At 38.0% G+C, this 13,719-nt stretch overlaps 1 protein-coding gene and 1 long non-coding RNA gene across 2 annotated transcripts in view; one reads left to right on the forward strand and one right to left on the reverse strand.

Annotated features, from left to right (window-relative positions):
* SLC71A2 (solute carrier family 71 member 2) overlaps nt 1-13,719 on the forward strand; it is a 76,043-nt gene that overhangs the window by 8,324 nt on the left and 54,000 nt on the right.
* Nucleotides 335-13,719, reverse strand: part of LOC147574633 (uncharacterized) — a 111,583-nt gene continuing 98,198 nt past the window's right edge. The window contains exon 3 of the long non-coding RNA XR_015243363.1: nt 335-843. This is a non-coding gene — a long non-coding RNA (uncharacterized LOC147574633). The remainder of the gene's footprint in view (nt 844-13,719) is intronic.

A 13,719-nucleotide genomic window follows, 5' to 3' on the forward strand; every position in this document is an offset into this window, starting at 1 on the left:
AACGTTGAAAAAAAAAAATTAAAAAAAAAAAGATTTTTGATAAAGACTTTATTTTTGATGGAGCATTTTACTAACCAGATAAATACAAAGGATATAGGCAAGAAGTAGTAAACTTCTAAGTTATTAAAATACTCAGAGCTTAGAGTGAAATATACTTCTCATATGTCTTCAGCATTACTGCAGAGATTACTATGAATCTTATGGCCCTACATCCCAACTATGGAGTACTAGTTTTCAATTAAAATATATTTTAAAATAATTTTTCTGCTTAGAAGTACAATAGAGCCAACAGTTTACAGTTATAGTTCTTAGTTCCTCAGCTTATCCGTAAAAATCAAGATCGAAATATTTCATTTTTAATAGGTTAACATTGTACATGGTGTAATGATAACTTGATGGTAAGTGGTTTATTATTGCACATGATAGGTAGTACAGAGATTGTGTGCTTATTTTAGCAGTTTAATATCACCAAAGACATGGTGGGCTCATTACATTCATATGCTCTGCTCTTCCCAGGGTGATAGTTTGGGGTCATAAGATTGACCACGTGTGGTTTCAGGATGGCTATGATGCTAAGTACCACATGCTTACACAACAGTGCCCTCAAACTGGAAACAGTAATGTTTTGATATATGTCCCTAGAAGAATGAAGGAAAGTCCATAAACCCTCCCCGTATTTCCTCTCATACCTCATTGGCCATAATTGGTCCATGTAGTTCGTTCCTATCTTTAGTCATTGAATGATCCTGGTCAGGTTGACTAGTCAAGATTCAACTTCTGGACCTGAAGAATTCTCAAGGCTGCAGTCTTAGGAGGTGACTAGTCTGTTTATGCACACGGTTGCTGAAACATGAACACAGTTGGGAATTTGTTAGCAAATATGTCTTGGTGGTGTAGGAAGTCAACTTCTAACGTCATAAAAGCCAGTTATCTGCTGAGTTCAGGGTGCATTTAGAGAATTACTATTGAGATCCTTGCCTTTGAGAGGTGTTGTGTAGTACAGGAGAGAGACTAGTCGTATGTGGAAAAGAAGCTACAGGAATTTGGTAGGGAAGCACCTGCCTCTGTTCAGGGTGGTCAAGGAATGTCAGCAGCTTCTCAGATATTATATGGGGTTACTGATACTTATGATCTCCCCTTTGTGTTCTAGTTATTCACTTTGGGGTCAGCAAACTTTTTCTGTTAAGAACCTGATGGTAAATATTTTAGGCTTTTCTGCCATATAGTCTGTTGCAGCTACTCAGTGCTGTCAGTGTAGCACAAAAGCAGCCTTGGACATATGTAAATGAATGAACATTGCTAAATTTCAGTAAAACATATTACATATTACAAAAACTGGTGATCAATTTAGGCTGTGGGCTGTAGTTTCCCAACCCCTGCTCAAATATTTCCCCTATTCTTTCCACCTTCAGGATGTTTTTGGTATTCTTGCCCATTAATTTTTTGAAACTTTATTTTAGAATAGTTTAGACTTACAGAAAAAAGGTTGTATAGAGAGGTTTCATATACCTCACATCCATTTCCTTCTGTTATTAGCATCTTATATTAGTATGGTATATTTGTTAAAACTGATGAACCAATGTCCATACCTTACCATCATCTAAAGTCCATACTTATTCACATTTTCCTGGTTTTTACTAAATGGCCTTTTTCTGTTTCAGTATTTCATTACATTTAGTTTTCATGTCTCTGTAAGTTCTTCTGGGCTATGATAGTTTCTCAGACTTTCCTTGTTTTTGATGACTTTCGCAATTTTCATGAGTCCTGGTTATTTTGCAGAATGTCCCTCAAGTGGGATTCATCTGATGTTTCCTCATGATTAGGGTGGGATTACGGGTTTAGAGGAGGAAAGCCCACAGAAGTGAAGTGCCATTTTCATAACATATCAAGGGTACACGTCACTGTTGACATTAACATTTTGTCTGAGGTAGTGTTTGTCACCTTTCTCTAGAAAGATACTCTTCTTTCCCTCTTTCTATGCTGTACTCTTCAGAAGAAAGTACATGCGGCCCACATTTAAGAAATGGGAGTTTTGCCTCACTTCCTTGAAGGCAAAACTTTGAAGGAATTTCTTGCATTTGGAATTCCTCTGCACAGATTTGTCTTTTCTCCCCCACTTGTTTACTATGTCATCTTATTAGTATAGATTTGTAGATATGCATTTTATAATACATATATTTTATAACTTTATTAGCTATATATTTTCGTATATAATGAAATATATATTTTATTATATTAGCTATAATCCAGTACTGTTTTGTTGCCTCATATTGCCACAGCTTTGGCCATTGGGAGCTCTTTGACATATCCCTATGTTTTTGGCGTTTCATTGGGGTGTTTTGTTTTTTGTTTTTAGCAGTATATTCTGGTACTACAAGATTTGCCAGATTTCTCTTGTATTTTTCCTGCCTTAGTCCTAGAATCAGCTATTTCTCTAAGGAGCTCTGGCTCCTTTTGTTGGAAAATTGTATTTGAAACCAAGATCAGGGCACCAGAACTTACTGCTCTTGGGCTGCTGGGATGTCATTACTTTTAGGTTCTCTCAGGTGACAGAGCAAGGAAAATATACATGTGTATATTAGCCTGTGTATACATGTTATCTATAAATAGTTCTGTATATGGTCATCTGTATCTATGTAAAATTAAAATGAGTTCATAGTGCTATCTCCAACTCTAATCTGTTATCACAGGGATCATTCTAGCTTTTTCCCTTGTTGATAATCTTCCGCTCCAGCAGTGAAAAAAGTAACTCCTACCATTTGCCATCCATTTACTTAATTGTTCAATTCCAGTACACTGATTTCAGAATGGTTATCTGTACCCTTGTGGGAACACATTTATCAATTAATACAGTGCTTAAATATGGTACCTTTTGCCTTTTGGTCTTACAGATCCTACTCATCCCTAATGTTACTTAGATCACTAACTGTTGCCCCCACCCTCTGCAGTGAAGTTGATTCATGCATTTCTAATACAGTTACCTTTATCACACTCTGCAGTCCATGCTGAGATTCTCTGACCTCCTAAACATTTTTTAAAAAATTAACGTGTACCAGGGTTCAAAGTCTGTGGGTTTTGACAAACACATAGTGCTGTTGTCTACCATTACAGTATTAAACAAACATGAGTTTCACTGCCTGTGCTTCACCTGTTTAACCTTACCCCTCCACCCCTAGCAACCACTCATCTGTTTACCTCTCCAGTTTTACCTAAATGGAATCATACACTATATAGCCTTCCAGACTTTCTTCTTTTCACTTAGTAATATGCATTTAAAATCTATCATCCAACAATTGCATTGTTTTAATTTGCATTTTTAAATGACATATGTTGAGCATCTTTTCGTATACTTATTTGCCATTTCTGTATCATTTTTGGTTAGGTGTCTGTTAAGATCTGCCCCTCTCCCCGCCCCGTTTTATAATTAGGAGATTTACTAACTCGTTTAGCAAGAAATCTGATGGAAAGACAGTTTCAGGATTGGTTCATTTAGCACTTAAGCAGCATAATCAAGGACCCAGGTACTTGGTGATTTCAGTGTATTGACTTGTCTGGCTCTCATGGTCTCAAGGTATTTGTCAGGGTTCCAGGCTGCACACACAGCCAAGAGGCAGAGTCAGCCTCTTTCTGCATCTTTGTCTCTCTTTTTTTTTTTTTACCATTGCATTTTTATTGAGATATATTCACATAAAATTCACTGTATTCAAGTGTACGATCCAGGTATTTTTAGTATATTCACAAGGTTGTGCAGCCATTACCACTGTCAGAATATTTTCATCTCCCCAGAATGAAATCCTGTACCCATTAGCAGTCATTCTTATCTTCCCCTACCTTCTGGCCCTGGTGACCACTAATCTGCTCTCTGTTCCAGTGGAATGTCTATTCTGGGCATTTCACATAAATGGAATAATACTGTATGTTGTTGCCTTTGGTGCCTGGCTTCTCTGATTGAACATAAAGTTTTCCAAGTTATCCATGTTGTAGCATAAATTTATACTTTATTCCTTTTTATAGCTGATTAATATTGCATTGTATGGATATACCACTTTTTGATTATCCATTCATCACTTGGTAGACATCTGGGTGGTTCCTACATTTGGTTACTATGAATAATGTTGCTGTGAACATTTGTTTACAGGTTTCTGTATATACGTATTTTCAGTTGTCTTGGGTATTGGAGTACAATTGCTAGGTTATATGGTAACTGTGTTTAACATCTTGAGGAAATGCCAAACTATTTTCCATAGTGGGGTACCATTTTATATTCCCAACAGTTGTGTATGAGGGTTCCTATTTAAATCCTCACCAGTACTTGTTAATATTTTTTTATTACGTCCATTCTAGTGGGTCTGAAGTGGTATGTCACTATGGTTTTGATATGCATTTCCCTAGTGGCTAAGGATGTTGAACATCTTTTCATGTGTTTATTGACCAGTTCTTTATTTTCTTCAGAGAAATGTTTATACAGGTCCTTTGCCCTTTTTTAAATTGTGTTACTTGTCATTTTATAGGTGAATTGAAAGAGTTCTTGATTCAAGTCCCTGATCAGATACGAGTTTGTAAATACTTTCGTCCACTCTGTGGCTTGTCTTTTCATTCTTTCAGCAGTGTCTTTCACAGAGCACAAGTTTTTAGTTTTAATGGAGTCCAGTGTGCCAAGTTTTTCTTGCATGGATGGTGCGGTTAGTGCTGTATATACAAACTCATGATGAAACTAAGGGACCTTACTTTTAGGTCTGTGATCTATTTTGAGTTCCTTTTTTTTTTTTTTAATTGTAAAATACACATAACATAAAATTCACCATTTTAGTCATTTTTAAGTGTGTAGTTCAGTGGTATTTGTATATTAACATTGTTGGACAACCAGTACCATTGTCCAGCTCCAGAACTTTTCATCATTGAAACTGAACTCTGTACCCATTAAAAAATAACTCATCATTTCCCTCTCCCCACCTAGTCCCTGGCAACCACCATTGTACTTTCTTTCTCTCTAAATCTCATATAACAGAATCATACAGTATTTGTCCTTGTACGACTGACTTATTTCACTTATCGTAATGCTGTCAACATTTAGCTGTGTTGTAGCAGTTGTCAGAATTGCCTTTTCAGGGCTGTATAATAATCCATCACCTTTTGGCTATTGTGAATATTTGGAATTGTGAATAACGGGTGTACAGATATCTCCTTGAGACCCTGCTTTCATTTCTTTTGGGTATATAGCCAGAAGTGAATTACTGGATATTTGGTAATTGTATTTTTAATTTTTTTTAGGAACTCCCATAGTGTTTTCACATTGGCTATACCATTTTACATTGCCACAAAAGTGCACACGTTTACATCCTTGCCAACACTTGTTATTTTCAGGTTTTTATTTTTTTTTCTTTTTAATCGTAGCCATCCTATTGAGCACAAGATAATATCTCAGTATTGTTTAGCTTTGCATTTCCCTAATGATAAGTGATATGGAGCATCTTTTCATGTAATTTTTTGTCCTTTGCAGATTTTTAAATCAGTTTGTTTTTTTGGTACTTGAACTTTAGGAGTTTATACGTATGTGCGTGCATGCTTCTGTGTGTATAATAATTCCTTACCAGATAGGTGATTTGCAAATATTTTCTTGCATTCTGTGGGTTGTCTCTTCACTCTGTTGATGATGCCCTTTGATGCGCAAAAGTTTTTCTTTTTGATCAAGTCAGATTATCTATTTTTTCTTTTGTTGCCTGTTTGTTTTTGTTTTTTTTTGGGGTCATGTTTAGAAAATCATTGTCAGGTCCATTGTCATGAGGCTTTCCTCCTGTGTTATCTTCTAAGAGTTTTATAGTTGGTAGCTTTTATGTTTAGGGCTTTAATTCATTTTGAATTAATTTTTTGTACATGAAGTGAGGTAAAAGGTCCAGCTTCATTATTTTGCATGTGAATATCCAGTGTTCCCAGGACCCTGCGTCGAAGGAACTATTCTTTTTCCACTGAATGGTGTTAGCACTCTTGTTGCAAATCATTTGGCCATTATACAAGTGTTTACTTCTGGACTCTATTATTATATCCCATTGGTCTTTGTTTTTATGCCAGTACTGCCCTGGTTTTTTTTTTAACATTTATTCATTCATATTTTAGAGAGTGAGAGAGTGTGAGTAGGGAAAGGAGCCAAGGGGGAAAGAGAATTTTAAGCATGGAACCTGATGTGGGGCTTGATCCCACGACCCTGGGATCATGACCTAAGCTGAAATCAAGAGTTGGGTGCTTGGGGCGCCCTGGGTGGCTCAGTTGGTTGAGCATCTGACTTCAACTCAGGTCATGATCTTGTGGTTCATGGGTTCACCCCTGCATGTTGACAGATTAGAGCGTGGAGCCTGCTTCTGATTCTCTTTCTCCCTCTCTGCCCCTTCCCTGCCTGTGCTTGTTCGCTATCTCTCTCTCTCTCTCTCTCTCTCTCTCTCGTAAATAAACAAAATTAAAAAAAAGAAAAAAGAATTGGGTGCTCAACTGAGCCATTTGGGTGCCTGAATGCCATACTGTTTTGATTAGCTTTGTAGTGTGCTTTGAAAGCAGGAAATGTGAGTACTGCAGTTTTTGGGGTTTTTTTTAATGTTTATTTGAGAGAGAGAGAGAGAGTGAGTGAGCAGGGGAGCAGCAGAGAGAGAGGGCGGGGAGAGAATCCCAAGCAGGCTCTGTGCTGCCAGTGCAGAGCCTGACATGGGGCTCAATCCTACGAACTGAGAGATCATGACCTGACCTGAAATAGTCAGACGCTTAACCAGCTGAGCCACCCAGGTGCCCCAGTTTTGTTTTTGTTTTTGTTTTGTTTTTGTTTTTTAAACTGTTTTGACTTGTCAGGGTCACTTGAGATTCCATATGAATTTTTTTTTCAAGTTTTTATTTACATTCTAGCTTAAAAACAAAGTACAAAATTGGTTTCAGGAGTAGAATCCAGTATTCATCACTTACATACAGTACCCAGGGGTCATCATAACAATGCCCTCCTAATACCCATTACTTATCTAGCCCATCCCCCACCCACCTTCCTCCATATAAATTTTAGAATGGAGGGGCGCCTGGGTGGCGCAGTTGGTTAAGCGTCCGACTTCAGCCAGGTCACGATCTCGCGGTCCGTGAGTTCGAGCCCCGCGTCGGGCTCTGGGCTGATGGCTCAGAGCCTGGAGCCTGTTTCCGATTCTGTGTCTCCCTCTCTCTCTGCCCCTCCCCCGTTCATGCTCTGTCTCTCTCTGTCCCAAAAATAAATAAACGTTGAAGAAAAAAATAAATAAATAAATTTTAGAATGGATTTTTTATTTTTGCAAAAAAGGTCATGGCACTTAAGTAGGAATGACACTTAATCCATAGATCATTTAGGGCAGTTTCGACATGTAGACAACGTTGAATTTCCTGATTCTTGAACATAGAAGGTCTTTCCATTTATTTTTGCCTTCTTAATTCTTATCTGCAGTGTTTTGTAGTTTTCAGTGTTAAAGTTTTTTGCCTACTTGGTTCATTTTTCCTGAGAACTTATTCTTTTTGATGCTGTTGTAAAAAGAATTGGGTTTGTTTTTTGAGAAAGAGAGCAGGCGAGCATATGCAAGCAGGGGAGGGGCAGAGGAAGAGGAAGAATCTCAAGAAGGCTCCATGCCAAGTGCAGAGCCCAATGTGGGGCTCAGTTTCACCACCGTGAGATCATGATCATAATTGTGAGATCATGACCTGAGCTGAAATAGAGTCAATGCTTAACCCACTGAGCCACCCAGGCATCCCAAAAGAGTAGTTTTGTAATTTTCATTGTTAGTGTATACAAATGCAACTGATTTTTGCACGTTGAATTTTTTGTCCTGCAATTTTGCTGAATTCACTTATTAGCTCTAAAGTGTTTTTGTGGAACCTTTAGGGTTTTCTATATGTAAGATGATGGCATCTGCAAACAAATGATTTTACTTTTTCTTTTCCAGTTTGGATTTTTTTTTTCCTTATGTAATTACTCTGGCTAGAACTCCCAATACTATGTTAAATAGAAGTGTTAAAAGCAGGCATTTTTTTCTTGTTCCTGATCTTAAAGGAAAAGTTTTTTCAGCCTTTCACTACTGACTGTGATGTTAGGTGTAGATTTTTCATATGTACCATTTATTATATTGAGGTAATTTCCTTCTATCCTTAAGATTTTTTTTAATCATGAAAAGCATGAATTCGGCAAAGTTGCAGGATACAAAATCAATGTACAGAAATCAGTTGCATTCTTATACACTAACAATGAAGCAACAGAAAGACAAATAAAGAAACTGATCCCATTCACAATTGCACCAAGAAGCATAAAATACCTAGGAATAAATCTAACCAAAGATGTAAAGGATCTGTATGCTGAAAACTATAGAAAGCTTATGAAGGTAATTGAAGAAGATTTAAAGAAATGGAAAGACATTCCCTGCTCATGGATTGGAAGAATAAATATTGTCAAAATGTCAATACTACCCAAAGCTATCTACACATTCAATGCAATCCCAATCAAAATTGCACCAGCATTCTTCTCGAAACTAGAACAAGCAATCCTAAAATTCATATGGAACCACAAAAGGCCCCGAATAGCCAAAGTAATTTTGAAGAAGAAGACCAAAGCAGGAGGCATCACAATCCCAGACTTTAGCCTCTACTACAAAGCTGTCATCATCAAGACAGCATGGTATTGGCACCAAAACAGACACATAGACCAATGGAATAGAATAGAAACCCCAGAACTAGACCCACAAACGTATGGCCAACTCATCTTTGACAAAGCAGGAAAGAACATCCAATGGAAAAGAGACAGTCTCTTTAACAAATGGTGCTGGGAGAACTGGACAGCAACATGCAGAAGGTTGAAACTAGACCACTTTCTCACACCATTCACAAAAATAAACTCAAAATGGATAAAGGACCTGAATGTGAGACAGGAAACCATCAAAACCTTAGAGGAGAAAGCAGGAAAAGACCTCTCTGACCTCAGCCGTAGCAATCTCTTACTCGACACATCCCCAAAGGCAAGGGAATTAAAAGCAAAAGTGAATTACTGGGACCTTATGAAGATAAAAAGCTTCTGCACAGCAAAAGAAACAACCAACAAAACTAAAAGGCAACCAACGGAATGGGAAAAGATATTTGCAAATGACATATCGGACAAAGGGCTAGTATCCAAAATCTATAAAGAGCTCACCAAACTCCACACCCAAAAAGCAAATAACCCAGTGAAGAAATGGGCAGAAAACATGAATAGACACTTCTCTAAAGAAGACATCCGGGGGGCGCCTGGGTGGCGCAGTCGGTTAAGCCTCCGACTTCAGCCAGGTCACGATCTCGCGGTCCGGGAGTTCGAGCCCCGCGTCAGGCTCTGGACTGATGGCTCAGAGCCTGGAGCCTGTTTCCGATTCTGTGTCTCCCTCTCTCTCTGCCCCTCCCCCGTTCATGCTCTGTCTTTCTCTGTCCCAAAAATAAATAAATGTTAAAAAAAAAAAAAAGACATCCGGATGGCCAACAGGCACATGAAAAGATGTTCAGCGTCGCTCCTTATCAGGGAAATACAAATCAAAACCACACTCAGGTATCACCTCACGCCAGTCAGAGTGGCCAAAATGAACAAATCAGGAGACTATAGATGCTGGAGAGGATGTGGAGAAACGGGAACCCTCTTGCACTGTTGGTGGGAATGCAAATTGGTGCAGCCGCTCTGGAAAGCAGTGTGGAGGTTCCTCAGAAAATTAAAAATAGACCTACCCTATGACCCAGCAATAGCACTGCTAGGAATTTATCCAAGGGACACAGGAGTACTGATGCATAGGGGCACTTGTACCCCAATGTTCATAGCAGCACTCTCAACAATAGCCAAATTATGGAAAGAGCCTAAATGTCCATCAACTGATGAATGGATAAAGAAATTGTGGTTTATATACACAATGGAATACTACTTGGCAATGAGAAAAAATGAAATATGGCCTTTTGTAGCAACGTGGATGGAACTGGAGAGTGTGATGCTAAGTGAAAGCCATACAGAGAAAGACAGATACCATATGGTTTCACTCTTATGTGGATCCTGAGAAACTTAACAGGAACCCATGGGGGAGGGGAAGGAAAAAAAAAAAAAGAGGTTAGAGTGGGAGAGAGCCAAAGCATAAGAGACTGTTGAGAACTGAGAACAAACTAAGGGTTGATGGGGGGTGGGAGGGAGGAGAGGGTGGGTGATGGGTATTGAGGAGGGCACCTTTTGGGATGAGCACTGGGTGTTGTATGGAAACCAATTTGACAATAAATTTCATATATAAATAAAAAAAATCATGAAAAGCTATTAATTTTGTCAAGTGCTTTTTCTGCATCAGTGGAGATGATCGTGTATCCCCCAACCTCCTTCTTTTCAAAGTGGTGTGTCCTGCTGATTGATTTTCATTGTGAACTGTTCTTATATTCCAGGAATAAATCTTACTTGGCCTTGGTGTTAGATCCCCTTTAACAAGCTGCTGAATTTAGTTTGCTACTACACTAAAACCTTGGTTTGTAAGCATAATTCATTCCAGAAACATGCTTATAATTCAAAGCACATGTATATCAAAGCGAATTTCCCCATTAGAAATAATGGGAATGCAGATAATTCGTTCCACAACCCAAACATATTCATATAAAAATGGTTACAATGCTGTAATATAATACAGAATAATAAAGTACAAAATATAAAGAAAAATAAATTCATCTGCACTTACCTTTGAAGACCTTAGTAGCTGGTGTGAGGGAGACAAGAGAGGAGGGTTATTGTGTAGAACGACTTTCATTATCACTAACGGAATCACTGCTATCCACTGGCTCATTGGAATCTTTTTCCGCATGAAGGCCATTTTATACACTCGCACAGATGTTGATGACAGTACAGTATTAATAAACTCTTGTCATGTATTTATTGTAACTGGCAATAAGGCAGCAGAGGAAAGGGTCTATATCTGCAGGCAGCCTGACCTAGAATGAAGCAAAGCATTTCTAAGCTCACTCTCGTAATGGAAAAGCAAAGAACTATCGACAGGTGCTTTGAAGTGGCAAAAAAATACACCAGTGCCAGTTTGGGCACCTTCCAACGTTCTGAAAAATCACTGATCTCTGCCAAACACCACGGCCTGAGATGGAGCATGAGCATCTGAGCATGGGAGACACTCCCCCACAATCCTGCAGAGAGAGAGAGAGAGAAACAGACACACACACACACACACACACACACACACACACACACAGAGGAGAACTATTGGCTCAGTTGTGATCATGTGATGTTCGGTGTCATATACTTCTATTGCAAGACATCATTCCTTTATCAAGTTAAAATTTATTAGAAGTGTTAGCTTGTCTTGTGGAACACTTGCAGAGCAAGTTACTCACAATCCAAGGTTTTACTGTATTTTGTTAAGGATTTTTGCATCAAAAGCATAAGGAAAATTAATCTGCAGTTGCCTTTTCTTGTAGTGTCTTTTTCTTTGGTACAGGTAAATGCTTCATTCATAGACTGTGTTAGGAAGTGTTCCCTCCTCTTCATTTTTGAGAAGACTTCCAGAGTGAATGATGTTAATTCTTCTTTAAATGTTTGGTAGAATTTACCAATGAAGCCATGAGGTCCAGGGCTTTTCTTTGGCAGAAGGTTTTTGATCACTTATTGAATACTAGTTCTGGATATGTTCAGATGTTCTATTTCTTCATGACTTAGTCTTGGTAGATTGTGTATTCTAGGAATTTGTCCATTTCATCTAGTTTATCCAGTCCATTGGCTTATAGTTGCCCGTAGTACTCTTTCACTAATATAACCTCTTTTTCACTAAAGATTTGTTAATTTTCTTTTTAAGTTTTTTTTTAAATCTTTATTTATTTTTGAGAGAGAGATAGAAACAGAGCACGAGTGGGGGAGGAACAGAGAGTGACAGAGACACAGAATCCGAAGCAGGCTCCAGGCTCCGAGCTATCAGCATAGAGCCCAACACGGGGCTGGAACTCAGAAACCGCGAGTTCATGACCTGAGCCGAAGTTGGAAGCTTAACCAACTGAGCTGCCCAGATGCCCCAAGATTTGTTAATTTTTTGATAGTTTCATAAATTGACTTTTACTGATTTTTGACATTTTTTGCTCTTCTACTCAGTATTGCATTTATTTCCGCTCTAACCCTTTATTTTTTCTTTTTTCTTGCTTTTCTAGTTCCTTACAGTGAAAAGTTAAGTTACTGATTTCAGATACATATATGTATTTTTTTTAAATAATCGGGCATTTACGGCCATAAACTTCCCTCTAAGCATTGCTTCATCTGCATTCAGCAAACTTTGATATATTTTCATTTTTGTTCATATGAAAGTTTTGTGACTTATGATTTCTTATTTGACCTATGGTTGATTTAGGTGTATGTTAATATCCACATATTTGCCAATTTTCTAAATTTCTTTATGTTACTAATTTCTAGTTTCATTACATTGTGGTCAAGATACCATAGTTTGTATGATTTCAGTCTTTTGAGTTTATTTAGACTTGTTTTATGGTATTTCTCTGTACACATGAGAAGAATGTACTGCTCTAGTTGGGTAGAGTTCTCAATAAATGTTAGGTCTAGTTAGTGTGGTGTTGCTAAAATTTTTACTTCATTGTTGATCTTCTAATTGTTCTATCCTTGTTAGAAGTAGGTATGGAAATCTCCAGTTATTACTGTTGAATTGTCTGTGCCTTTTAGTTTTTTTTTTTTTTTAATTTTTTTTTTTAACGTTTATTATTTTTGGGATAGAGAGAGACAGAGCATGAACGGGGGAGGGGCAGAGAGAGAGGGAGACACAGAATCGGAAACAGGCTCCAGGCTCCGAGCCATCAGCCCAGAGCCTGACGCGGGGCTCGAACTCACGGAGCGCGAGATCGTGACCTGGCTGAAGTCGGACGCTTAACCGACTGCGCCACCCAGGCGCCCCAATGTGCCTTTTAGTTTTTAAGGGTATGGGTGCCAGCAGGTAAGGGAGAATGAATGATTTAATGTTACATAATATAAATATCTTTGGTATTTTCTATAAAGAAGTCCTATACATCAATATGAAAAATTACATTCTCTAATGAAAAATATGCAAAATGAACAATTTGTAGACAAAGAAATACAACTTTCTAAGAACCATAGGGAAGAAGTAGTATTTCACTTGTAATCAAGGAAATACAAAATAAAATGATATAACCATTAAAATATCTAATTAGCAAATATTAAAAAAAACTTTTTTTTAATGTTTTTATTTATTTTTGAGACAGAGAGAGACAGAGCATGAGCAGGGGAGGGGCAGAGAGAAAGGGAGACACAGAATCTGAAGCAGGCTCCAGGCTTTGAGCTGTCAGCACGGAGCCCAACGCGGGACTTGAACTCATGGAGTGTGAGATCATGACCTGAGCTGAACCAACTGAGACGTTCAACCAACTGAGCCACCACCTAGGCGCCCCTCTAATTAGCAAATATTTAAAAATTACTTGTAGTCTTAGGATATGGGGAGACAGGTATTCTCAAACACTGGTAATGATACAAATCACACTTTAAAAAGTTTTTTTGACAACCTCTTTGAAGCTTTTTAGTTTCCTTATATTTTGTTATGAATACTACCCCTGTATTCATCATCCTAACCTTAATAGTTAAAAACACACAAGGCCAAGCTTATTTCACCTGCATTTTCTATAAACTGGTCCTTACATATCAGCTAAATTGAATCCAAGCTTTCTGTTTGTTTTATT

The sequence above is a fragment of the Puma concolor genome, chromosome D4 (assembly GCF_028749965.1).
Source record: "Puma concolor isolate L17-30 chromosome D4, mPumCon1.1.hap2, whole genome shotgun sequence".
In the NCBI taxonomy this organism is placed as follows: domain Eukaryota; kingdom Metazoa; phylum Chordata; class Mammalia; order Carnivora; family Felidae; genus Puma; species Puma concolor.